The sequence below is a fragment of the Dromiciops gliroides genome, chromosome 3, assembly GCF_019393635.1.
Source record: "Dromiciops gliroides isolate mDroGli1 chromosome 3, mDroGli1.pri, whole genome shotgun sequence".
NCBI lineage: Eukaryota > Metazoa > Chordata > Mammalia > Microbiotheria > Microbiotheriidae > Dromiciops > Dromiciops gliroides.
The window spans coordinates 483,020,546-483,044,495 of record NC_057863.1 but is presented as its reverse complement, the minus strand read 5'-3'; the positions used below and the strand labels follow the sequence as shown (position 1 = coordinate 483,044,495).

General features: G+C 35.5%; 1 protein-coding gene across 3 annotated transcripts in view; it reads left to right on the top strand.

The window, feature by feature from the left end:
* The window catches only part of CDK8 (cyclin dependent kinase 8), a 140,579-nt gene that overhangs the window by 96,705 nt on the left and 19,924 nt on the right, over positions 1–23,950 (top strand). The gene's annotated exons all lie outside the window — the stretch shown is intronic.

Sequence of the window (23,950 nt, the reverse complement as noted above, 5' to 3'; positions counted from 1 at the left end):
TTCATCTGGAAGAACATAAGGACAAGAATATGAAAAGAATCAATGAAAAAAAATGTTAAGGAAGGCAGCCTGCTAGCTCCAGATCGTCAAAACAATCTGGTACTGGCAAACAAATAGAGTTGTGGGTCAGTGGAATAGATTGAATACACAATACATAGTGGTAAATGATCATAGTAATCTATGTTTGATAAACCCAGTGATTCAAGTTTTTGAGGCAAAAACTCAATATTTGACAAAAATTGTTGGGAAAACTAGAAAGGAATTTGGCAGAAACTATGTATAAACTACATTTCACACTGTTTGCCATGATAAAGTCAAAAATGAATAAATAATTTAGACATAAAGGTGCTACTATAAGTAAATTAGGGGAGCATGGAAAAAGGCACTTGTCAGAACTATTGATAAGGGAAGAGTTTACAAACAAGAGATAGAGAATATTGTGGGAAGTAAAATTGATCATTTTGATTAAATGAAATTAAAAAGCTTTTGCACAGACAAAACTAATGCAGCCAGAGTTAGAAGGAAAACAAGAAACTGGGGAAAATTTTTATAGCAAGCTTCTCTGATAAAAGCTCATTTCTCAAATATATAGTGAACTGAGCCAAATTTATAAAAAATAAGTCATTCTCCAATTGATAAATGGTGAAAGGATACAAATAGGCAGTTTTCAGAAGAAGAAATAAAAGCTATCAATAGTCTCATGAAAAAATGTTCTAAATCCCCTACTGATTATATAAATCTAAATTAAAACAATACTGACATACTACCTCATACCTATCAGTTGGCTAAGATAGCAGAAAAGGAAAATGTCAAATGCTTGAGAAGATGTGGAAAAATTGGGATGCTAATGAGCTGTTGTTGGAGTTGTGCAGTAGTTCAACTATTCTGGAGAACAATTTGGAACTGTGTCCAAAGAGCTATAAAATTACATATCCTTTCACCCAGCAATGCCACTATAGTTCTGTATCCTAAAGAGATCAAAGAAGAGGGAAAAGGACCTATTCAAAAAAGTATCTCTTTTTGTAGTGGCAAAGAATTGGAAATCAAGGGGATATCCATCAATAGGGGATTGGCTGAACAAGTTATGGTATATGATTATGATGGAATACTATTGTACTGTAAGAAATTACCAGCAGTATGGTTTCAGAAAAATCTGGGAAGAATTACATTAACTGTGCAAAGTAAAATGAGCATAATCAGAACATCGTACACAATAACAGTATTATTGTAAGGATGATCAAATGTCAGAGACTCAGCTACTGTGATCAAGACAATAATCCAAGACAGTTTTATTGGATCTATGATGAAAAATGCTATTTCCCTCCAGAAAGAGAATTGATGAACTCTTGATTGAAGATTGAGTGCATTTTGCATGGGGGGGGGGGCGGGCGGTGTAAGGCAATTGGGGTTAAGTGACTTGCCCAAGGTCACACAGCTAGCAAGTGTCAAGTGTCTGAGGTTGGATTTGAACTCAGGTCCTCCTGAATCCAGGGCCAATGCTCTATCCACTGTACCACCTAGCTGTCCCGAGTGTATCTGTTTTTTAAAACTTTATTGTTATTGTTTTATTTTGTTTGTGTTTTCTTTTGCAACATGGCTATTGGGGGAAAATATTTTGCATGACTTCATATATATATATACACACATAATTGATATAAAATTGCTTTCCTTCTCAGGAAGGGAGGTGGAGAATTTGAAACTCAGAATTAAAAAAAAATGATTGTTAAAGTTGTTTTTACATGTAATTGGGAAATATTTAATAAAATAAATAAAAATGACAAAAAAAATGTGAATTTGTTTCAGCATGATTGATATATAGAGGTAGATAGGTGATTCAGTGGTAAGTCTGGAGTCAGGAAGGAAGACCTGAGTTTATGTCAAGTTTCAGGCACTTACTACTTACTAACTTTGTGAACTTAAGCAAGTCACTTAACCTCCGTTTGCCTTACTTTCCTCAGTTGTAAAATGGGGATAATAATAGCATCTTATTTGCAGGGTTATTGTGAGGACAAAATGAGGTTATTATGAGGATAAATTTTGTAAAGTGCTTAGCACCGCATCTGGCACATAGCAGGTACTGTATAAATGATAGCTATTGTTGTGATCATTATTATTGAAACATTTTAGTATAATGCCAATGTAAATGTAATTTACATGTAATGGAATGTAAATTTTGAATTTGCTTATGCAAACTTTCACCCTTGAGAACCTAGAAAATTGTACCACTTTCCCTAACTCACAGACTGTAACCCTTCCAGCACCCATTTCCACAAAGTTCAAATCCTTTCATGGTAGAGTCCAATTGTATTATATATCTTTTGCTACAGTAGAGCTGTGTGTGGAGGAAGGCTTGTACATACGCAAACGCTCTACCACCACCCCTCCATGCCAATTCCTATTTTGCTCCATGACCCCTTACTTCTTGGAGTTTCAGTCATTACCAGTAGCCCTCAACTTTGCCCATTTGGGCCCAGTGGGAACCAAGTAGTATAGACTGAGAAGCCACCTCTATTTATTGGAGTATTTTTGCATTTCTTAACCATTTAACATGTATAAAACTGTGCCTCCATTTTTATTAGGTTCCTATCGTGTGTGTGTGTGACTGATAATGTTCTGAATATTGTGCCCCAACCACATTTTCTAAGCCTTATGTTATGACTTTTATTGTGTGATTTTGCACAGCGTGGTGATTTTTAGGAACTCATGTGTCTTGTACCAAGTTTAGAAAATGACTGATTTTAGTACTATGATAAGGCATATGAAAAATTAATATTTTGATCTTGTTCTCCAGACATGTGGCCTAGCCTTCTAGTATTTTATTATTTTCCAGCCTTCAGAAGATTTGTAAAAAGTAATTTAATTTTTAAAGATGGAATACATTAGATTAGGTACTCATCTCAGCTAAAATTCAGAAATAAACCAATTATAAGTCTTTGGTGGTCACAGCTGCATAAATCTTTCATTAAGGCTTTGTCAGTTTGATAACCTTACTTCTCTTCTTGGTGGGTGCAAATGAGAAATGATTAAATGAGAGGGTGAAATTAAGTGTTTCTTCTAGAAAGCTTGGCCTGTATCTTTCACTTGCAACTTGTCACAAAAGGTCATAGTCCTGAGTAATATTTTTAAAACCGTGTAATTCCAATGCTTATGATCAAGAAAAAGGCAATTTACCAAATGGGATTATATTGTGAAACAGTTGTTATAGGGATAATTTTTAAATGACCTTTTTCATGGTATAGTCAGCTTGTGCTACTTTTTTCCTCCAAGCTCACCCTTATTTTTTAAAAAAATAGATATTTCCATTTGTGAGTTTAAAATTTATTGTACATTACCATCATTTTTGCACCTTACCAGGAGCATACATGTTTTCCATCTAGGAGCCTGTCATCCAAGTGTGTAACCAGGTAACCAGGCAGATCTCTTTAACATTAATCAAAACAGATTACCTGTTGATGTTAAACACACTTGCACACATGCATGCACATGCATATGCATGCTCGTGTGCGCGCGTGCGCACACACACACGGACACCTAATTTGAGCCCAAGTCTCTTATGTAAAAATATACTTGTATCAGTTTAATTCAAAATGGATGTTTGCATTTTTTTTCCACAGTATTATTGAATGTTGGAGTTAGGTTCCTTATGGGTCGTCTATCTCAACCTCCCTCTTTGTACAACATCTTTGATGGAGAACTTATCAATTAATGTGATCACTTGTTAGATTTAATGATAAGAAAACTATGTTGAAAAACATGTATTTAATTGCATTATCCTTCCAATTTCCAATGTCTGATGGGGCATATTTTCTCTCCCACAGGAAGGTAACAATAAGCCATTTGTTTTGCCCAGGATGTAGAAACCTCTGTGGCTTATGGTGTTACTAGTTGAGAGAGGTATTTCTAGGCATTCTGTGGTTTTTTCCTCTGAATTAAAAAAAAACACTTCATTTTATTTTGTATTTTTTCAATTAACAAGCATTTATTTTCTTTCCTCATTCCTACAAAAACTCTTTAAACATGTATAATCATTGGTTCTCTGAAGTTGTGGTTGATCTTTCATTAATTAGAGTTCTTATGTCTTCTTAAACTATTTGTATCTATAATGTTGTTGTTATTATAAAATTGTACCCTTAGTATCCGGTTCTTTGCCACCACAAAAAGAAATGTTATGAATTTTTATTTTTCTATGTTTTGATCCTTTCCCTCTTTCTTTGATCTCTTTGGGTAATAGGCCTACTGGTATTGCTGTGTCAAAGAGCATACAGTGTTTGGAAACTTTGGGGCATAGTTCTAAATTGCTTTCCAGAATGGCTGAACCAGTTTACAGGCCCATTAACAGTGTGATAATATGCTTATTTTCCTGAAGTTTCTCGAACATTTGTCATTTTCCTTTTTATTTTTTTTTAATCATTTTTGCCAAATTGTTGGGCTTTCATATGTAATAAAAAAGAGTAAGGGCAAAATTAAAGGAAAAATAAAATAGTTGGACTTATCTTCAAGTAAAGCAAGTACCATAGGTTGTCTGCTCTTGTTTTAGTCTTTCCTAAGTAGTATGTTACAAAGAGAAATGAAAAGAATAGTGTCAGGATCCCTAGTTATTTTGTCATCACAGGTCAGAAGAAAGTACCCTGGAGAAGGTAAAAAAACGGTGTGCTATAATTATTTACAACTACTTCATTCTATTCTCTCTTCCAAAAATAATACACAATCTATTGTTTCTTCTTTGTTGCTGAGGTGGGGGACTATAGGTATGAGTTCAGTGGAGTATCTCCAACCAGTTTTTTTCACTGAAATAATCTGAAGGATTACAATAAAAAAAAACAAAAAAACTATTGCCCAGGAAAATTCAGTGTGAGGAAAAAGGTTATTTTTATACTCTTCCATCCTAGTCTTAGAGAATTATTTTTTTGGGCCTTAATCCATTTTTTAAAAGGCCAGTTAGTTTGAGGATGGGAAGGAAATAAACAATAAATTAGGTTGAAGTCAGATTAGTTTTATTGATGATGTATCAATTTTTGCACATTGATTTGAATTCCAAATATTCTAAAATATCAATCAGCAAATGTTTATTAAGTACTTACTATGTGCTAAGCAGTGCTCTGGAGATAAAGAAAAAAGCAAAAACGTATGCATGCATATGCTAATGGAAGAAGTACCATTTATATATTTATAGTATATTTGTAATATAATTTTATAGCACAAATCAATATGTACTCAATAAATGTTGCCCAAGTGGAAAGGAAATGAGGTGGGGGAAGGAGATGGAAAGGCCTCTGGGAGGAAGTGGAGTTTATTCTGGTTCTGAAAGGAAGCCAGGGATTCCTAGAGGCAGAGGTGAGAATGTACTCCAAGCATGGGAATCAGTCACTGCATAGGCACAGGGACAGGAAATGGACCATTGTGTGTGAAGTAAACAAGTAGGCCAACATGGCTGGACTGGTGAGTGCATCAAACATGGCTTTATTGGAGAGTGAAGACAGCTATATGGCATAGAGGATGGAGTACCAAGATTGGAATCAGGAAGATCTGAGTTCAAAACTAACCTCAGATACTCACTGTATGACCTTGAGCAAGTCATTTCACCTCTGTCTGACACAGCTTCCTCATCTATAAAATAGGGGTGTAATAATGCCACCTGCTTCCCAGGGCTTTTGTGAAGATCAAATGAAATAATTTTTGTAAAACCTTAAATAGCAGTACATAAATGTTAGCTATTATTATTCACAGAAATAACAATTAAGAATTATAATGTATTCAAAGATTGAAAAGATACTAAGGGTCCAGGTTGTATATAGCTTAAAATACCACGCAGAGGCGTTTATATTTAATCCAAGAGGTAATAAGGAACCATCAGTTTATTGAGTAAGGAATAACATAGCCAGACCTGCATTTTAGTAACATCACTGATTCTGTGAGAAAAATCCCAGCCGCATTAAATTTGACATTAAGGAAGTTATTGGTGAAACTATATGACTGGCACTGTGGGGTCAGAATTGTAAGGGATTTAAGGGAGAGAGAGTTGTGGAGAACTAGTGTTATTGAATTAAGAAATCTGTCTTAGAAGGAGAGAAGTTGGATATTATTTAGAAGGAATGGCAGGATCAAGGGAATAAATTTTTCCCTTGCTTTTGTTTCTGAAGAATCAGAGAACTTTGTGCATATTTAAAGGCAAAAGGTAATAAATAAAAGTATTATTGTGACAGAGAAGATGCATAGCTTCTCAGGGAGTGGGCCAGGGAGTTAATGAGTGAAAAATAGAGATGAGCATAAAAGAAAAAGTATTTGAGATAATATCCTAGGAGCCCACAGAACACCATTAATTACATTTAAAAACTTCATCAATACAATTCTATTTAATAGCTGGGGAAATAATATGGTGACATTTTTGGAGAAAAATATTTATTACCATATCATGTTTTAAGTTATATCATCTTTTTTTGATAGATGTGCCAGTAGTCAGCTGACAAGTGATAAGTATTTTATGGTGCTCGGAATTTCTGATCTGATCATTTGTAGAAACATCAAATTATAGACGATGCATCTAGCTTGTCCACAATATTCTGTGGCTCAGGTTGTGATCCACTAGGAATTCATTCCTGTAGGAAATTATATTTGTATTATGAACAAATTATTCCTTGTATCTAACATCATAAAAGAACAGTTTTTGTTAATTAAATACCACTTAGAAAGCTATATTTTTACTTTATCAAAAGTCCATGAATTCTTGAGCCACCCCATAAGTTTGTCTAAGAAAAAGTTAATATTTTTAAAGATGATTTTTGTTTATTTTCAAATTCTTTTTTTTTTTTTTTTTGGTGAGGCAATTGGGGTTAAGTGACTTGCCTAGGGTCACACAGCTAGTAAGTGTCAAGGTCTGAGACCGGATTTGAACTCAGGTCCTCCTGAATCCAGGGCCACTGCTCTATCCACTGCGCCACCTAGCTCCCCCATTTTCAAAATCTTAATTTTATTAATATATTTTTTCTTAGCATGACAATTATTTTAAACTGCTTTTCTAGACTAAATGCTTTCTTATGACAAAGAAAAATGTTTAAAAATACAAAAACAGATACAGAGCCCATGACTAAATGTATATCATATTGTGTTTTAGTAGTCTCCACCTTTTTGTTGTGAAAAGATATATTTTGTTAGCTGTTCTCTGAGACATTCATTAATTTTTTCATTTGCTGTTACTCTTCCATATCCCTCCATGCGTCACTCCTAAACCTTCATCTTTCCCATAATCTTTATTCCCTCTGTCCCTCAGTACTCTCCCAGGCCATTTTTCCTAATCTGCCTTCACTTTCCTCTCTTCTCACTCTCAATTGTAATTTTTTGAAAATAATTTTATTGATGGCTTTTGTATTTACAGCATTTTGATTTCTAGATATTTCCTTCTGCCCTTTCCTATCCAGAGAACAATCTCTTATAACAAATCATAAAAGAAGAGATTTGGGGGAAAGCAGTTAAATAAAACTAACATATCAGCTGAGTGACAGTTTATGCAACTTTCTGCACCCATTGACCCCCTTCCATCTCTGCAAAGAGGAGGAAGTAGATTTATTTTTCTACCTCCTCTTCTGAGTCTAAGCTTGGCCCTTGAGGTTTTTGTGGTGGTTGTTTTTTCATTTCCTTTTAGGTAGTTATTGTGTATATTGTTTTCCTTATTATTTCACTTGAACTTTGTTCATGTGAGTTTTCTCATGCTTCTCTCTTGTTTATATTCACAATTTCTTACATCACAGTAATATTCACAGTTTATTCAGCTATTCCTCAAAGAACAAGCATCTACTTTGTTTCTAGTCTTTTGCTTCTGTTTTGGTGTATATTGAACCTTTCTATCTTTGATCTCCTTTAGGTTTATTCCAATCAGTGGGTTCTTATGATCAACTGGTATCAACAGTTTAGTCACTTTCTTAGCATATTTACAAATTGGTCTACAGAAGGATGGCCTAATGTTGATTTTCAAAAATATTATATCCTTCAATTATGAAGAGGACACTACTGATTTTCTTTTTGATTCAAATATTACCTCAGACAGTTACTATCTTACTAACTTAGACAAGTTAGTTATTAACTTAGCCCAGTTAGTTACCCTCTTTGTCATTTTCCTTTTCTATAAAATAGGGTGTTGAATTTGATGGCCTCTAAAGTCCTTTTCAACTCTAAATTTATATTCCTATGAATTTATCTGTTGTGGATTCTTTCCACAGCATTGGTGTAAAATTATACTAAAAGATGATTAAGTGAGCATTTCTAATCACCTGTACTAGCTTTCTTTCCCCCGTCATTCAAGATAGAAAAAGTAATCTGAATTTTTCATTACCAGGGTTTTCTCCTTGTTATGGTTCTTCCTCAGTAATTAGAACTGAATTGCTGATTGTATGTTTGGAGGTCTTCAAATGAACTTTTTTTTTTAGGAGATATTGATGAAAGTCTTGCTTATATCTCTCATCACCGTTTTTCTCCCCACTGTAGCTTGTGTCGTACTTCTTTTCTTTTCTTTCTTTTTCTTGTTTTTAAAGGCATTTGGGGTTAAGTGATTTGCCCAGGGTCACACAGCTAGTAAGTGTCAAGTGCCTGAGGCCGGATTTGAACTCAGGTCCTCCTGACTTCAGGGCCGGTGCTCTATCCACTGCACCACCTAGCTGCCCCATGTCATGAGGTTTGAAGGTACAAAATAAAGAGATAGCTCAAGATAGGTAGCCTCATTTTTTCAATAAAGTATAAGGTGAAGTCCTCTTCTAAGAAGAGGGGAGGAAGGCCAAAAGTCACACCATTTCAATAGCTTTTTGAAAATTATTTTTTCTTTATTTTTTGCCATTTACAATATTTGCTTTTTTATATGTAATGTAAATTCATTTCCTACATATACTGTATATGATGCTATGGTATTATAAATTAAAAACAAAAACTAAAGGAGTTATTAAACACTGAAACTCCTTCATGACTTTTGGTTCACCCTGTAGAAGGCTTGAAGAGAGGCAGGGGGAAGTCTGAAACTTCCAATGTGGCAAACGTAAGAAAATGTCAAGTGAGAAAAAGTAAAAGGATTGGTTTTGAGCCATGGGGAGCTAGTAAAGATTAGAAAACATAAATTTGTAGTGGACCTAGCCAGTAAAGTTACATGACTTCCTCCAAAACCATTTAGTGGCACAAAAGTAAGAGCAGAGGAAGTAGATTACTGAACTACAAAACTTGAGAGTTAGAAGGAACCTACTAACTAACTGTGTGACCCTAGGCAAGTCACTTAACCCCAATTGCCTCACCAAACAAACAAACAACAACAACAACAAAAACCTCATGACTTCTGTTCTCCTTTATATCTTTTCATTTCATAAGCATTTGTTATTTCTCCTTCCCACCACTCTCACACCCTCCAATGGAAAAAAAAAAAGAAAAAGAAAAATAGAAGTCTTGTAATAAATATTCATAGTCAAGCAAAAGTTATTCTACATTGTCCATATCCAAAAATATATCTTATTTTGCATTTCTATCACATCTCTAGCAGGTAGGTAGCAGTTTTTAGTTAGAATCATGGTTAGTCCTTGTGTTGATCAGAGTTTTTAAGTCTTTCACTATTTATTTCTACAGTGTTGTTATTGTATAAATTATTCTTGTTCTGCTTATTTCACCCTGAACCAATTCATATTACACTACATCTTGAACACTAGATTACTAGGTTCATTTGCATACCTCATTTTTTCCACTGATTGACCTCTTTTTTCAGTAGTACCAAATAATTTTGATGATTACTACTTTGCAGTATAATTTGAGATATAGTACTGCTAGACTCCTTTTCTTTTTCCCCCTTTTTACATTAATTTCTTTGTGATTCTTGATTTTTTTTTCTTTCAGATAAATTTCTTTTTTCTTTCTTTTTTTTTAACTAATGTATTTTGGTAGTTTGATTGTTACGGCACTGAATAAGTAAATTTGTTCAGGTAATTTTGTCATTTTTTATTGTGTTGTCTCAGCCTACTCATGAGCAATGAATATTTCTCCAATTATTTAAGTCCATATTTCTGTAAGGAGTGTTTTATAGTTATTGTGTTTCCTATGTATTGTAGTTGGTAGACTTCCAAGTATTTCATAAATTTATTTCTGACTCATGAAAAAGTGATTCTTCTCCTAAACAAGGACATCTCCTCCAAAAAAGTCCTCCAGTCACAGTCATCTCATATCTCTGCAGTTGTCAAGTTTTTTTCTTGTCCAGTGGCTTCTTCTCTGCTCTCTATAAATGTGTTCAGGTCTACTATCCCCTCAAGTTATTATCCTGTTCATAGCCACATTTATACAAGAGCAAAAAGAAAATCTTTTATATTTGTTGCCTCAACTTCTCAACACCTTACAATTTGACTTGCAACATCATTATTCAGCTAAAATTAATCACCAAATCTAATGCCCTTTGCTCAGGCTACATCATTCTTTATATGCCCAATCTTTATAGCAGTTGACACTGTTGACCACTTTCTCTGGATGATCTCTCCTGGTTCAGTCTTCTTTGCCTAAATAATTTTCTCTTTACATTTTCCTCATTCACTGACCTCATTAGCTCCCAAGGTTTCAGTTATTACCCCAGATCTGTATATCCAGCCCTCATCTCTTGAGTTCCAGTCTCCTATCACCAACTACCTGTTGGATATTTTGAACTGTTCCTTATAGGCATCTCAAAACTTTACTTGTCCGAAACGTAACTCATCGTCCCTTTCAAATCTTCTTCCAAACTTCTCTATTACTATCAAGGGTGTTATCGTACTTCAAGTTAGCCAGATTCTTGTCCTTGGTTCATCTTTGAGTTATTACTTTCATTCCACATATCCACTCTATTGTGAAATCTTATTATTTTTCTCTCCACATTGTGCTCAACTGAGCAGGTACTTTGAAGATATCTTTCCCCCCAATCCTCTTCCTACTTCTTTCCCTTTCCAGCTGTATGCTGACACCTCTCTGCCTCTCTCTTCCTCATGCCTTTAACACACTCCTTGATTTAAAAAGAAGTTTGTGGAACCTCTCTATGCTACTCCTAGTAGAAGAAACCTGACACATGATGCCACAGATCTCTCAAATGGCAGGGCAGCTTCTTCTCAGTTTCAACATGAGCTCTGCTCTCTGCTTACACTGGAGGGGATAGGCATAGGGTGGGGGCAAAGGAGCCACTGGTTACCAGGCCTTCTCCCCTCCTTAGTAGATGACCTTAGAAATAGCACCCTCTCCTTATTTGTGTTCTTCCAGTCACCAAAGTTTGCATTATTGGAGCCCTGTTTGATTTCTTTTTCTCCCTTGTTCCCTATATCTTATTATTTGCCAAAGCTCTGTGATTCTGTCTCTACATTTTCTCTTATACAGGCATACCTTGTTTTATTATGTGTTACTTCATTGCACTTTGTGCATACTATATTTTTTAAAATAGCATTTTATTTTTTCCAATTATGTGTAAAGATAGTTTTCAGCATTTTTGGGGGGTGGGGGTGGGGCAATGGGGGTTAAGTGACTTGCCCAGGGTCACACAGCTAGTAAGTGTCAAGTGTCTGAGGCTGGATTTGAACTCAGGTACTCCTGAATCCAGGGTTGGTGCTTTATCCACTGTGCCACCTAGCTGCCCCCTCAGCATTCATTTTTGTAAGATTTTGAGTTCCAAATTTTTCTCCCTCCCCCTCCCAAAGCCAGCAAGCAATCTGATATGGTTATACATTACAATCATGTTAAATTTCCACATTAGTCATGTTGTGAGAGAAGAATCAGAACAAAAGGGAAAAACCACAGGAAAGAAGAAACAAACCAAAAAAAAAATACCACCCAACAAAAAAAGTGAAAATAGAATGCTTCAATCTGCATTCACACACCATAGTTCTTTTTCTGGATGTGGAGAGCATTTTCCATCATGAGTCTTTTGGAATTGTCTTGGATCATTATATTGCTGAGAAGAGCTAAGTCTGTCACAGTTAATTGTCGCACATTGTTGTTATTGTGTACAATGTTTGCCTGGTTCTGCTCACTTCACTCAGCATCAATTCATGTAAGTCTTTCCAGGTTTTCCTGAAATCTGCCTGCTCATCATTTTTTTTTCAGCACAATAGTATTCCATTACATTCATATACCACAACTTGTTCAGCCATTCCCCAATTGATGGGCATCCCCTCAATTTCTAGTTCTTTGCCACCACAAAAAGAGCAACATAGATATTTTTTGTACATGTGAGTCCCTTTTCCCCTTTTTTAATGATCTCTTTGGGATTGCTAGGTCAAAGGGTATGCACAGTTTTATAGCCTTTTGGGCATTGTTCCAAATCACTCTCCAGAATGGTTGGATCAGTTCACAGCTCCACGAACAATGCACTAGTATTCCCATTTCCTACATCTTGTCCAACATTTATCATTTTCCTTTTTTGTCATATTAGTCAATCTGTTAGGCGTGATGTGGTATACCTCAGAGTTCTTTTAATTTGCATTTCTCTAATCAATAATGATTGATTTTTTTTATATGGCTATAGATAGCTTTAGTTTCTTCATCTGAAAACTGTTCATATCCTTTGACCATTTATCAATTGGGGAATGACTTGTATTCTTACATATTTGATTCAGTTCTCTATTTATTTGAGAAATAAGGCCTTTATCAGAAACACTGGCCATAAAAATTGTTTCCCAGCTTTCAGCTTTCCTTCTAATCTTGTTTGCATTAGTTTAGTTTGTGCAAAACCGTTTTGATTTAATATAATCAAAACGATCCATTTTGCATTTCATAATGTTCCCTATCTCATTTTTGGCTGTGAATTTTTTCCCTCCTCATAGATCTAACAGGTAAACTATTCCTTCTCTAATTTGCCTATGGTATCACCTTTTATGTCTAAATCATGTACCCGTTTTGACTGCCTTTGGTTTATGGTATAAGATGTTAGTGCATACTTAGTTTCTGCCATATTATTTTCCAGTTTTCCCAGCAGTTTTTGTCAGATATTGAGTACTTATCTCAGAAGCTGGAGTCTTTGGGTTTATCAAACAGTAGATTGCTATATTCATTTGCTTCTGTGTGTTGTGTGCCCAACCTATTCCATTGATCCATCACTCTTATTTCTTTGCCAGTACCACATGGTTTTGATCCTTGCCACTTTATAATAGAGTTTTAGATCTGGTAGGACTAGGTCACCTTCCTTTACATTAAAAAAAAATTAATTCCCTTGATATTCTTGATCTTTTGTTTTTCCAGATGAATGTTGTTATTCTTTTTCCTAGATCTATAAAAAACTTTTTTGGTAATTAGATTGCGATGACACTGCATAAGTGAATTAATTTATTGTGTAAGCTCAGCCTATCCATAAGCAATTGATATTTTTCCATTTGTTTAGATATGACTTTATTTGTGTGAAAAGTGTTTTGTAATTGTGTTCATAGAGGTCCTGGATTTGCCTTGGCAAGTAGACTCCCAAATATTTTATATTGGCTACAGTTATTTTAAATGGAATTTTTCTTTCTACCTCTTGCTGCTTGACTTTTTTGGTCACATATAGAAATGTTGATGATTTATGTGGGTTTATTTTATATCCTGCAACTTTAATTGTTTCAAGTAGTTTTTTTAGTTGATTCTTTTAGATTGTCTAAGTATACCATTTTATCATCTGTAAAGAGTGATAGTTTTGTTTCTTCCTTGCCTATTCTAATTCCTCCCATTTATTTTTCGTCTCATTGCTCAAGCTGACGTTTCTAGTAAAAAATTGAATGGTAGTGGTGATAAGGGACATCCTTGTTTCACCTTGATCTTACTGGGGACACTTCTAACTTATCCCCATTACATATGATGCTTGCTGATGGTTTAGATAGATACTGATTATCATTTTAAGGAAAGCTCCATTTATTCCTGTATTCTTTAGTGTTTTTAATAGAACTGGGTGCTGTGTTTTGTCAAAAGCTTTCTCTGCATCTGTTGAGATAATCATATGATTTCAGTTAGTTTTGTTATCAATGTAGTCAATTATGTTGATAGTTTTCCCAATGTTGAACCAGCCTTGCATTCATGGTACTATTGTTTTGTTTTGTTTTACAAATTGAAGGTTTGTATTTGTACAAAAATATTTATTGCAGCTCTTTTTGTGGTGGCTAAGAATTGGAAATCAAAGGAATGCCCACCACTTGGGGAATGGCTAAACAAGCTGTGGTATATGATGGTGATCGAATATTATTGTACTGTAAGATTACAAGCAGGATGATTTCAGAAAGGCCTGAAAAGACTTGTATGAACTGATGTATAGTGAAGTGAGCAGAACCAAGAGAACATTGTGTAGAGGCAGCAATATTATTGGATGAAGAACTGTCAATGACTTTACTATTCTCAACAATATGATGATCCAAGAGAGTCCCAAAGAACTATTGATGAAACATACTATCCACTTCCAAAGAAAGAACTGATATTGATTGAACACAGACTGAAGCATGCTATTTTCACTTCCTTTTCTTTTTTCTCTTATTCAAATTTTCTTATACAAAATTACTAATATGGTAATATTTTACATAATTGTACACTTATAACCCATATGTGATTGCTTACCGCCTTGGGAAGGGAGGAGAGGAGGGAAGGAGGGATAAAAATTGGAACTCAAAATATAAATTAAAATGTTTATTATTAAAAAAAAAAGAAACAAATTGAAGGTTTGTGGCAGCCCTCCATTGAGCAAGTCTATTGGGGTCAACATGTGCTCACATTGTACCTGTGTATCATGTTTTGGTAATTCTTGCAATATTTCAAACCTTTTCATTATCGTTATATCTCTTGTGGTGATCTGTGATCAGTGATCTTTGATGTTACTATTGCCATTGTTTTAGGACACCAGGAACTGTGCCATAAGGAAAGGCAAACTTAATCGATAAATATTGTATGTGTGTTGAGTGCTCCACTAATTGACTGTTCCCCCATGTCTCTCCTTCTCCTTGGGCCTCCATATCCCTGAGACATAACAGTGTTGAAATTAGGTCAGTTAATAACCCATACATGGCCTCTAAGTATTTAAGTGAAGGGAAGAGTCAATTGATGTGGCATACTTCATTGTTTTCTTATTTTAAGAAATTGCTACAGCCACCCCAAACTTTAGCAATCACCATCTTGAGCACTCAGCAGCCATTAACATCAAGACTCTCCACCAGCAAAAAAGATGATGACTTGTTAAAGGCTCAGATGTTAGTTAGCAATTTTTGAGCATAATACTATTGTACACTTAATAAACATAAATTTTATTCACACTGGAAAACCAAAAAACGTGTGTGAATCACCTTATTGCAATATTTTCTTTATTGTGGTGGTCTGGATCCAAACTTGCAGTATCCCCAAGGTATGCCTATATTTATTCCTTTTTCACCTAGATCAGTGGTTCTCAAACTTTTTGGTCTAAATATCCTTTTTATAATTTTTAATAATTATTAGAACCTTCTGAAGAATTTTTCATGTAAATATTTATTGATATTTAGAATTAAAGGTCTTAATGTGGATTCCTGAAAGGATCTCAGGGACATAAAAGTGTCTCTAGGCCACACTTTGGGAACCGCTTATTTAGACTATTGTAATAGCCTTGTGAAAAGTCTTCCAGTCTCAAAACTCTCCCCTCTGCAGTCCATCCTTCAGAAATACAGGTCTGACTATCTAACATCCTTGTTCAAAAAGTCCCATTGGCTCCCTACTATTACTTCCAGGAACAAATACAAATTTTTCTTGTTGACATTTACAGGCGTTTGGCAGTAAACAATTTTTTCTTTCACACATTATAGCCCAGTCATTCTGTCCTACTGGCTGTTTCTCGTACATGACAATATTGTCTCCATGCTTTTGTATGGACCATCTCCTTGGCCTGGACTGTACTTCTACTTTCATCCTCTTATAATTATTAATTTCTTTAAAAAATCAGTACAAGTACAACCTCCTACATGAAGCTTTTCATGATCCTACCCAATCAGCAGTTAATACTGCCCCCATCACCCAAGGGGAAAAAAACCCCACAAAATATGTTGTATTTACTTTATATATTGTTTGGTTTTTACGTACATGCTCTTGCCTCTGTTAGAATGTAAACTCCTTGAAGGCAAGGATTCCCCTGCCCCCTTTTCCCAGTGTTTAGCAAAGTGCCTGGCATATAGTGGGAACTTAATAAATGTTTATTGAATTGGGTTGAATAATCCAGATTTGCTCTACTCCTTTGAACCTTTTCAGAGGCTGAAAGAGCCTTCTTATGACCCAGATTTTAAGATTTGGAAACAGAACTTTGCAGCAATATATAACTTTCTTTCTCCTTTCAGTTTGGTTCCTAAATTTGGGGGCTTGTTTTCAGGTCCTGAATATGTCATTTTCACATAAACAGTGGCCAGGCATAAGCTTGTATTTTGGGTGTTTGTCCTCAGTCACCTTTAGGATATAATCTATCATGGCCTTAGGTCAGAGACTATGTTTTGCTTTTCTTTGCGTACTCAGTCCTTCGCACAGTGCCTGGCACATAGAAAGTGCTTATTAAATGCTTGTTTACTGACTGGTCCTGTGTCACTCCTTTTTTTAGACAGTCTGGAGAAGTCAAGTCACATGTAGGGTAATGTAAATATTTAGAGCAAGGTTTTTCAAACTGTTCTATAGAATTCCCACCCCCCCACCCCCAACTCCCATTCATATTTAAAAAATAGTTTTTCTGTACTAGGGTTTTCTATGTAATTATAGGCTTAATATCTTTCTTTTATTTTGCTAGAAAAATTATCCTGACTCTGTGGGAAAGTATCTATTGCGTGCGCGCGCGCACACACACACACACACACACACACACACACACACACACACCTCAATAGGATCTATTCACCAATTGATAAAACATCAAAAGATATGAATAGGCAGTTGTCAGAGGAAGAAATAAAATATCAGTAGTCATGTAAAAATGCTCAAAATCACCAGTAATTAGAGAAATGAAAATGAAAACAACTGTGAGGTACCACTTCACATCTATCATCTTGACTAATGTGACAGAAAAGGAAAATGACAAATAATGGAGGAGGTATGAGAAAACAGGTATGCTAATGCACTTTTTGGTGGAGCTGTGAACTGGTCCAACCATTCTGGAGAACAATTTAGAACTATGCCCCAAGGGCTATAAAATTGTGCATACCTTTTGACTTAGCAATGCTGTTACTAGGGCATACCCCACTCAAGGAGGTTAAAAAAAAAGGAAAGGGGCCCATCTATACAAATGTGTGTGTGTGTGTGTGTGTGTGTGTGTGTGTATATGTATGTATGTATGGGCTGGATAAGGAGGACTGAGAATCATCAGCATAGAGATGATAATTGAATCACTGGGTGCTGATGAAGTCATCAAGTGGTATAGTATAGAAGGAAAAGAGAAAAGGGCCCAGAGCGGTCTCATAGGGGACATCCATGGTTAGCTGGCATGAACTAGTTGACAGTGTCAAAAGAGGGCTCAGTTATGTAGGAGAACCAGGAGGAGAGAGTAGTGTCCTAGAAGCCTAGAGAGAAGAGAATGTCAAGAAGAGGGTGTCACATAGTTTCAAAGAGTTTAGGAAGAATGAAGATTGAGAAAAGGCCATTAGCTTTGGCCATTAAGAGATCTGGGATGAGTTGAACGGTCAGACTGGGGGTAGTGATTGTAGTTATCAAGTTGGCAGGTCATCTCTTTTTTTTGTTTGTTTTTTTGTTTTGTTTTTTTGTGAGGCAATTGGGGTTAAGTGACTTGCCCAGGGTCACACAGCTAGTAAGTGTTAAGTGTCTGAGGCCGGATTTGAACTCAGGTACTCCTGACTCCAGGGCCGGTGCTCTATCCACTGTGCCACCTAGCCGCCCCGCAGGTCATCTCCAAGGGAGTGCTCTGGAGATCTGTGTTTAACCCTGAGCTGTTTAATATTTTTATCAATGACTTGGATAAAAGCACGGATTGCATCTTGATTAAGTTCAGAAAGTTGGGTGATAAATTATGGAGACAGGATTTAAAAAGCCCTTATCTAGAACTTTGCACTAGTTGAAAAAGATGAAATAGATTAAAGACAATGCCTTACATTTGACTTAGGTATTTTGGGTGTTAACCCACCTTCACCTTTAGGATATAACCTAACATGGTCAAAAAAACAATTTCAAAAGTCAGGATGTAGCTAACGTGGCTCAACAACACTTTGTAAAATACCTTGAGGTAGATATTAGTGGACTACAAGTTCAATATTAAGTCAGGATGATGTGACAGTCAGGTCAGGTAATGCCATCTTGAGCTACACTGAGAGTCATAGCTTCCACGAATAAATGGAGTTAATCCTGCTGTCAGGTTATTTTTTAGTAAGATTACATCGAGAACAGTGTGTTCATTTCTGGGAGCCACAGTTTTAGGAATGACTTTGGTGAGCTAGAGAATATGCAGAGGAGAGCATATGAGTATCAGTGAAAAGACTATTAGGAAAAGACTCAGACCCTCTCAGGTGGAAGCTGCAAAGATATACATTTATTATTGATTTTGAGACAGCTTCTTAATAATTAAAAGTGGAATGGGATGCCTCAAGATGTAATGTGTTCCACTTCATTGGTGTCCTTTGTGCAGAGGCTGGCTGACCACTTGTCAGTTATGTTAGAGTGGGGATTGTTTTTCATGTGTAGGTAACATAAAAATGGCCATTGAGATCTTTTGCAATTTTGAAACCCTGTAATTCTATGGAATCGTTCATATTTAGCTTTGTCCTATTAAAACCCAGAATATGTAGAATGTTAGGATCAATATTCCCTCTAATTTTCAATAATGAGAATGATTAGGTTCAGTGAACTAAACAACTGTGCTTGCTATACACAAAGCAAACTGGAAAGCCTGAAAAAAGGTAAACAGTTTAGTGAGTGCATGGGAGGGAAAGGTGAGCTCTGTTGACTGCCAAACTCCTCTGATTATAGCCCTGGCTCCCCAAAAGGTGAAGGTGAAGTGAGGCGAGGTAAAAAGGTAGGGATTTGTATTCCCAGTGCCTAGCCTAACATTGTGCCTTGGATATGGACATTCAATATGGTGAAGTCCAAAGACAAAAATGAAAACAATCCCAGTACTCCAGAAAGCTTACTAGATACAGGGGAAATAATTTATACATATATAGGTATATACAAAATAGGTAGAAGGTGATTCCGAGAGGGGACAACAAGTAGCCCACTAAATAAGTGCTTGCTATTGATTCTTGTGATACTAAACTTAGAACTTAATATATTCTCTGATAGACCAGTCCTGGATGGATTCCTATATTCAATTCAATAAACATTTATTAATTGCCTGCTTTGTGCAAGGCACTATAGTAGAGTTAACCTCTCCCTTCAATTCACTAACTAAATTCTGTTCACCCTTGTTCAGTCTTTCTGGTTTGCTTTGTATATAGCTAGCACAGTTGGCTCGCTGAATTTAGTCAGCTGTTCACATTACAGAAAATTAGAGGGGATGTATTGAGTCTAATTTTCTTTCTAGTTTGCTTTCTATATAGCAAACATAGTCATTGGCTCATTGAGCTGTTCATCTGTTCACAGTGTTACCAAAAATAAGAGGGAATATTGATTATAATATTCTACATATTTTGGGTTTTAAGCTTGGACTTCTCCTTTTACAGAAGGGGAAGCTGAGGTTCAAAGAGATAAGATGACTTTCCCAAAAGCAAAGAGCTAGGATTTGAACCCTGTCCTCTTGACTTCACATCTGGTATCCTTTGCATCATATCACATTGCCACTCTGTGCAAGTTATTTTTTTTTTAACAACTTTTTTTTGTTTCTTTGTTTCTTTTATGTGATAAGAACCAAACTCTTAGTTGAAAACAAAAGCTAATAATGTGTCAGAGGATATATATATATATATATGAGAAAACATACCACCTAAATTTTAGTTTGCAAACAAAAATGTCACAAGCAAAATATAGCAAATTACTGATTTATGACCCAGACAAATGCATTCTTCATGTGGTTTTCCATTTCAAACCTTCCCCTCATCCAAACTTCCCTACTACTGTTGAGGGCAACACAATCCTCCTAGTCCCCCAAGCTTAGAACCTAAGAGGCATCCTGGACTTCTCACTATTTCTCATCCTGCCCTCCCCTGAATTCAAGCTGTTGCCAAAGCCTGTCCATTTTGCTTCTGGAACATCTCTAGAATATGTCCCCTTCTCTCTGATCCTGTCACCATCCTTGGGCCTTTTAATGGAGGCATGAGAGGGTTGGCTTTCACCCTCAATAAATTTGGCTTTTTGTAGGAGAAATTTAAACAGCAAGTTAATGAATCATTAGCATAGGGGCTAATTGTCAGCTGCCAAGTTCCATGGCTGGAGAGCTTTAAAGGATTTTGCTCTTACAAGTCAGCTGAACCAATTAGAGGGACTAGTTGGAGACTGACCTCTATCTCTTTTTAGGTGACTGAATTGGGAAGTTCTGCATACTTGAAGTTACAAAGGTGATTTTCCTTTATAGGCAGCTCCCTAATATTCATAGACAATAAGTGAAGAAGTGAAATTTTTCAGAGATGAATTTGGTTGACTGGATTTATGGCTTCTTCTCTTAACCTCTTTACTTCATGTACAAATAGGTCCTACCTTTTAGGGAGAACCCCCTCCCCTTCAAAAGTATATCAGGCTTTAGTGAGGGGCCTTCCACCCTAAGCTAATAAATAAGCCTGAGAAATTCAGATGGAAGATTGGGGCAGTCCAAAAAAAAAAATCAAGACTTAGGATGGCTCTAGTAAAAACAGTTTATGCTAGATTAATCTTTTCTTTTTTAAAAAAATTTAAGGAGGGGACATCTGCAGGTGTAGTTTGTGTTTATATAGTAAAGAATTTGTTTAAAGTATCCCAAGTTGTTCTCATGGAAAAGATGGAGATATGTAGAGTAGCTGTATGGCTTTTAAATTCTTTATTTTCTTTTAACTCTCAACTAAAGTGCTACCTCCTCCATAAACCCTTCTCTGATTTCTCTTCAACCTTAAGTTCTGTTCAGATTTTCCTGTTCACTTCATCTTGAGCTTTTCTTTTGTCCCATAATTTCTTATCTTGTTTGTGTACATGCCATTTCCATCTTTTATATTGTAAATTCCCTGAGAATATAGTGACTTTGATTTTTATTATCTTGAACTCAGCATACTTAGTAAATGTTTATTGAGCTGGATGGAATTGACTTGTTCTACTCTAGAGTACTGTGTAGTATGTCACTTATTGGATCATAATATCAAAGATTTTAAAGCTGGAAAGGTCCTTTTAACTACCTAGTCCAACCATCCTTCCAGATGAACAAATTGAAACTCAGAAAGATTTACCGCTTTTCATGGAGTCACCCAATTAATAAAAGTCAAAGGCTGGATTTGAATGTAGGTCTTCATGTCTTCCAGTTCAGTAGGCCATTAAGCCATTCTGCCTCTCAAACCTTACAGCACCTAATACTCTCAAGTGATCTACCATCCAAGTTAGCCTAACTGGGGGCCTAAAGGTACTTAGCTTACACTATCAAACAAGATCAGATATTTAGAGGATGATATAACTTGTTGCTTCATCATTAGGGAGTTGGATTAGATGAGATACTTTTTACCTTTCCAACTATGACCTCATGATCTTACTCTCTTACACAAGATGCTGTCTACAACAAACTAAAGTATACATATAAGCAATTTTGGATGTTTATGGTCACAGATGGATGAACCTTAAGGGGAATGTTGGTAAGAATACCTGTTAAAAGTTAAAAAGGCAATTACCGAACCCAATCACAGTTTGAAGTGTATGTATTTATGCTATTTGAGAAACTGGTTAAGTTCTGGTATCAATTTCCTGAAGAAAACACAAATTAGAAGTGAGCACATTAACATTCACTAATAAATACATAACATATGCAATATATTATATAATAGTAAAAAATCTTTTTTCAAGCATGTTATAGAAAGGGTATCAGAAAAAAAATGCTCTAAATCACTATTGATTAGAGAAATGCAAATTAAAACAATTCTGAGGTACCACCTGACACCTATAAGATTGGCTAATATGACAAGAAAGGAAAATAATAAATGTTGGAGAAGCTGTGGAAAAATTGGAACGCTAATGCTTTGTTGGTGGAGCTGTGAACTGATCCAACCATTCTGGAGAACAATTTGAAACTATGCCCAAAGGGCTATAAAGCTAACCCTTTGACCCAGCAATACCACTAATAGGTCTTTTTTCCTAAAGAGATCATAAAAATGGGAAAAGGACTCACATGTACAAAAATATTTATAGCTGCTCTTTTTGTGGTGGCAAGGAATTGGAAATTGAGGGGATGCCCATCAATTGTGGAATGGCTGAACAAGTTGTGGTATATGAATGTAATGGAATACTACTGTGCTGCAAGAAATGATGTGCAGTTGGATTTTAGAGAAACTTGGAAGGACTTACATGACCTGATGCTGAGTGAAGTGAGCAGAACCAAGAGAACATTGTACACAGTATCAACAACATTGTGTGTTGATCAACTGTGATAGACTTGACTCTTCTCAGCAATACACTGGTCCAAGATAGTTCCAAAGGACTCATAATGGAAAATGTTCTCCAAATCCAGAAAAAAACAAAAACAAAATCAAAAAACTGTGGAATCCAGATGCAGATTGAACCATACTATTTTTGTTTTAATTTTTTGAGGTTTTTCCTTTTTGCTCTGATCTTTCACAGCATGACTAATGCAGAAATATGTTTAATGTGATTGTACATATATAACATATCAGATTGCTTGCTGTCTTGGGGCGGGAGGGAGAAAAATTGAAACTAGAAATCTTATAAAAACAAATGTTAAAGTATCTCTACATGTAACTGGAAAATAATAAAATACTTTTATGGGGGAAAAAAAAAGAAACAGCATCAGGTTAAGAATCAGGTTTAACCATAGTTTTGTTTGTAATTTATTGTATTTCCTGGGGCAATTACCTTGGTCTCAGTCACTTCATTTCTACAATTAGATGTTTAGAATACATTTTCTTTTATCATTTCTGTTCCTAAAATTCTATGATTCTATGACTCTCTAACCTTGAGCTTTATGGCAAACACAGAGTAATAGCTCTATTGAAAATAGAACCCTGTGCTAGATGCTGGGGATATTTTTTTGTAGCTGAATGTTAGTTGTCTTGTATGGTATTGATTCTTTTGCAGTTGAAGAATGGAGGGTTTATTAGGACAGTAGAGGATTAGGAAAAGATCCTAATACCTAGAGTAAACACAATTGAAATAAAAATATTCAATGTAACTTTTAGGATTATTTCTCCCTGTCTCCCTCCCCCCACTTTGTGTGTGTGTGTGTGTGTGTGTGTGTGTGTGTGTGTGTGTGTGTTCTAGTACAGTGGTGCTATTTAGCAAACTATAGCCATATTGAATGAATTAGCCTATCAGGGTAGACTGAGGTAAATATTTTAGTAAATGTAATATCTACTTTCATTTGTTTTAGGGAATTATTAGCATTTTTAAAAATCACTCAGAGTTGTAGGATAAATTAATGATTTTAAAAATAAAATTCTAAAATTGAATGGTTTTCTTAGTTTGTACTTTTAGATTCTAGTTTGATTTTTTTAAAAAAAAGAAACAAAAATCATTCTTTTCACACAATTGTTTACAGTTTACTTGGGAGATTTGCATGAAATTAATTGCTACTTCATATTGAGACATATTTGAAAGGTTTCTGTAAATCATACAGGATGTTTTCATTTCACTAAAAGTCTTAGAACAAAATGATACATTCATCTATAAGGCCCTTGAAGGCAAGGACCATTTTGTTTTTGTCTTTGTTATCCCCGGCATCTAGCACAGGGCTTTGTCACATGGTAGCCATTTAAGAAATTCAGAAATGTCTTAGCTTTACTTATGGAAAAGGAAAGAGTATATTTCAATAATCATATACATGTATATAATTCACACATATACATATATACACATACATACAAACATATATGTATATATGTGTGTGTGTTTATCCACAATAAAC